This window comes from Diospyros lotus, chromosome 2 (assembly GCF_014633365.1).
Source record: "Diospyros lotus cultivar Yz01 chromosome 2, ASM1463336v1, whole genome shotgun sequence".
NCBI classification, from domain to species: Eukaryota; Viridiplantae; Streptophyta; class Magnoliopsida; order Ericales; family Ebenaceae; genus Diospyros; species Diospyros lotus.
The window spans coordinates 37,595,546-37,600,803 of record NC_068339.1 but is presented as its reverse complement, the minus strand read 5'-3'; positions in this window follow the sequence as shown (position 1 = coordinate 37,600,803).

Sequence of the window (5,258 nt, the reverse complement as noted above, 5' to 3'; positions counted from 1 at the left end):
GAAATTCAACAACAACATTATGATCACGAATAAGTTGTGATACATTAATTAAGTTCTTTGTCATGCTAGGAATATGTAAAACATTAGGCAAATAGAGGATAGAAGTAGGCTACTTATGTGTATACAAATTGCTATAACCAACATGTGAGATAGGTAGAGTCTTACCATTTTCTATGGCCACTTTATCATCCCCAATATAAGGAGTGTGAATGGAAAGATTACCAAGATTAGATGTGATATGATTTGTTGCACTAGAATCAACAAACCAAGCAGGATCTGCAACATAAGCTAAGTATTGGGACATATTATCAGGTTGAGGAGGAAAATTGCTATAGTAGCACTTGGAATTGGCGGAGGAAAATTGCTATAGCAAGCACCTGGAACTAATCCTAAATTATTCATGTAGGCTCCATTAGAACCACTAAAGGTAGCCATGTATGCCTTGGATTCTGATTGACCATCACCATTATTAAATCGACCAAAACCTGGATTAATGATTCTCTAGAAATTTCTATCAAACCTATGGTAACATTTGTCGACAAAGTGCCCTGGTTTGCCACAAAGCTGACAATAAACTCTTCTATTAGTAGATCTACCTCCTCCTCTAGTCATGTAACCTCCTCTATTAGCAACAAATTCACCTGATCCAGTTTTTGTTGATTGTTCCATATTAATTGTCATGCTAGAGGATTTTTGTAACTCCGAATCAAAAGTGGAAGCAACCAATGGCAAATTCTTAGATAACAACTTCTATTCATACATTAACAACAAGTATTGCACATTTTCTATATTTATCTCATCCATCTGATATGTTATCAAACTGACAACAATTTCACAGTCATGATCAAGTCCGTTTATAATAGAAAGAAGCAATTCCTCATCATCTAGAGGTTCTCCGATTGCTGTTAACGAGTGGCCTATGGTCTTAATCTGCAAGACATAATCATTCAGTGACAACGCACATTTCTTAAGAGACCTTAGCTATTGTTTTAACTGGAATGACTTCGCAATTGTTTGGTGTGAGTAAAGATTTTCTAAGGAATTCCATACCTTAGTAGATGATTTCAAATGGATCACCTGTGCAAGAACTTCTCGGTCAATTGTAGAAAACAAGCACTCGAGCAACAATTGATCTGACCGCATCCAGGCCAGATAATCGAGATTGATTGTATTAGCAGTTGCATCATCAGCTGACGCTGTATCTGAACTTGACAAATACTTTTATGGCGGTGATGCCTTATTAATGAATGGCACAAGATTAAATGCACAAAGAGTTGCAAGGATCTGTGCTTTCCAAAAGATATAATTGCTCGAGTCGAGCTTAATTGAAATGAAACTAAATGCCTTAGCCACCGCAGAAAAATCAAATTGTGAGGCTATTGAAGAAGAAGAATTACGAGGAGACGAAGAGGAGTTCGAATTGCAGGCCATTGGCTTTGAGACCATGTGATGAAATTCTAGGGCACAAAAAGAACAAAGAGACAAGAGAAAGAAGAAGAGGTCTCTAGTAACTTTATTATCCAGAGAATCAAAACATACAATCAAATAATAGGCATAGCTATTTATAGATGCAGCTAGCACTCTTGTTAATAGACAGCGCCTAATTGCAATGCCTAACTAACTTTAAGTTACCGAACAACAATACAAAGTAATATGGCAGAAACAAATTAAGCACAACAAGAACAACAATACAAAAACATTTATACTTCCACATCCACAATTGAAACTAATTAAGTTGGGTATGTTATTGAAAAATTTTAAAAGTTCATTCTAAAATTGAAACAAATCTGAAAGTTCTATACTTTTTGGTAATTTTACTCTAAAAATAATACTAGTTATAGAAATAATAGATCAATAACTTCCAAACCCTCCCTCTGCCTCCAACTCTAAGCCTATTGGGCTTCATCATAAGTGTCCTGTTTTATCACCTTCAAGACCAATTGTATTGCTTTCAACAAATGCTATAAAACTAGTGATCAATATATATATATATATATCATTAAAAATATGGTGTATAAAATCAATCTGTAACATATTACTTTTGTTGATTGGGATGACTTTGCTTGGTTTTTGTGCAAATAAGGTGTATTGATTTGAGGAGGTCTTCAAACGAATATCTTATTGTGCAAAGTCATCACCAAAGGTTCTCCATATTTTGTTCAACCATATTTTATGGTAATCGATTTTAACATCAATTTACTCCCAGAATTTTTGTGTTTGGAAAGAAAAAAATGTTCGTTTTAGTTCTACAAATTCAATCCCATGGAATAGAACATAACTAAACGAAATTCTATCAACATAGGTGGAATTTCCAACTGAATTCCACAAAACTCAAAAACAACAAAATTTTATGGACAAAACTATCCCTCAACAACATTTCTTTTCCAAATATAACTTCAATTCAAATGTAAGTTTATGGAATTCAATTGAATTCCATTTTTTAAATTGTCATACCAAACATGAGAATTCATTTGCAAATGAATTCATTCCGAACATAGTGTAAACATTTTATTAATCAGGACAGAATCCTCATCTCACTTCTTTTGCTAAGTGAAGGGGTAAGCTCAATGTTGACTTTTTGCAGAGACTGACCTCGTGCATCTGGATTTCTGGCAAACCCACTCATCTCAGTTCTGCCAGATGATAACTGTTAGGATTTAGCAAGGAAAAATCTTATATATTTCCAGTACACTATCTCAGTATATATATAGTTTAGGAGAAGCACTACTCCACTACCCGAGTTCCTTAAAATAAGGAAACACTTAGCTAACCACCAAATCTGAAATAAACCACAAACTAAGTCCATAACTTAGCCCACTACTAAATAAATACAACTGAAAAACACATCAGCAATTACATGGAAAAACAATAATTCACACATCAGATAATTCTGAAAAAATTATCTGTTATTCCCGCCAATAACTAAATAGGGTTACATGTATTTATGGGTATGTGTATCGTTCTATTTTAGTTGATTGATTTGTGTTTGTTTGTTTTTTTTTTTTTTTGGTTGTAGATTTGGAAATTTGTGCTGAGATTTGGGTTTGTACAAGTGGATGGAATAATTCCAATGCAGAAAAGGTATGTGAAGTTATCAATTTGTGCTTCTTGTTCATCAAATTGTCATTGATGAGTAGTATATATTAACCCCAATAAGCAATGAGATGTAATCCCTAGTTTTTCTGGAGGCCTTTTCATTTGAATATGCTAATAGTATAGCAAGAATTGGAAAGGTCTGGGATTTGCCTGGAATGCCATGTATTGTTCTAATTTGAATTTCCTCTTTTGGTTTAATTGTTATCAGGTCCATTAAATTTTCCCCTCTTACCTTTTCGGTGTGTAAGTTTGTTCTTATGTTGGTTGGAACTTATAGCTTTTCTGCAAAATGGGAAAGAAAGCCAACAAATTTCAGCGAGGAATTATAATAATAATTTCTTATTCTACAGCATGGAAGTATGACCTGTTGCGTATAAATTTGAATTGTAATTTAGCTTGTCTGCCATTTGGAGGTCTACTACCTAGAAGAATTATTTTTTCTGAAAGAAAAAAGAAAAAGAAAAAGGTTCAAGGTGCAATAAAGCCACAAGGGTGGATGCCCATGAGCTCATGCCAAAATTGCAACTAAATCTATTATTGAAAAGGGAACAAAATAATAATTGACACCATACAATAATTTCTGTGATAATATTGGGGATGTGTTCAAATAATTGATATACTGGTTATTTTATAAGTTAACTTGTTATGATTTCTAGTTAGAAAAGTTTGAAGCCCCATTGAGGCATATTGAATGAGTGAAGTGAAAAATCACATAATTTATGGTAGGACCAACTGGTGCATTGTGCTATAACTGGTGCCTCGGATTGACTGCATTTAGTATGCCTTGTTTGAGTGCATAAATCAGTTTACTAGATTTGGAGCATTCCTAGACTAGAAGAATCTTCAGATTGATGCACTGAAAAATTACATCTCTAAACAGCAATCATGTAATCACATTATGGACTTCTCTAGATTTTATGAACCTAAAAAAGTTATATTGATTTTTTTTTTTTTATGAGCCTTTGTATCATTCACGGATTAGTCCTTGTCTCTATACTTCATAGGTTGGTTCCTTGCAAAGCTCTGAATCCCTGCCTCTTTCATGCAATATAATATACACATTGTCTCATCTCATCCTTATGATATATATATATATTTTTTTATTTCCTTCCATTTCCAAGTATTGGAGGCAAATAGAGAAATAAAATTTTGATCAAGTATAGGCCAGCATAGATTTAGGAAGATGAGGGTTATCTTTGGCCATAATCTAAAGATTTTTCTGGTATGATCTTTCTTCTGCTTTGTCTCAGTCCTCCTCTCAGCAGATCTTCTACCTTCTTCTTCTCTTCTTCTCCGGCAAATCTTTCTTACCTTCTCTTACGCCCCAACCATCTTCCTTCTGTTCTATTGTAGATGTAAGTTCTTTTTTTATTTGTTTTGATGACCATTAGGGATGGCAATTGTAACCGAAATCGTGGGGAACCGAACCGAAACCGAACCGGTCAACGCGGTTAAAAATCGTTTGACTGGGTAATGGTTTGGTTTGGGAAAAAACCGAACACTGTTTCAATGGGTATGGTTTGGTTATGGTTTTCACTAAAACCAAACCAAAACCCAAACCGAATCGAATAGTGGGTAACCGAACCAAATCGAATCGAATATATTATATATATAATAAAATAGGTATAATATATATTATATAAAAATTCAACCCAGCCCACCCAAGCCCAACCCACCCCAGCCCACCCGAGCCCAACCCACCCGCACGCAACCCACCCCAGCCCACCCGATCTGGCCTTCTTTCTCCCCCTTCTTTTCTCTCTTTCTCTTCTCCTTCCTCTCTGGATCTGGCTCTCGCTCTATCTCGTCCGTGCGCCTTAGGTCTCCGCATCTCTCTTGCTCTCGCTCGTCCGCGCGCCATAGCTCTCCGCATCTCTCTTGCTCTCGCTCTCGCTCGCTCGATCTCTCTTGCTAGGGCTTGACTCGGCCTTTCTTGCTCTCGCCTCTCGCTCACCCTCACTCGATCTCTCTTGCTAGGGCTCGGCTCGGTCCCTCTTGCTCTCGGTCGCCCTCGATCTCTCTCACCCTTGCGTCTCCTTTCTCTTGCTCGTCGGCGGGAGCTCGCCTTCACTCTCTGCCTCTTTATTTCTCTCGCTCGCCATCGTTGGCCCTCTCTTGCTCTCGACCCCTCTTGCCCTCGCTCGCCCTAGCTCTCTGCCATT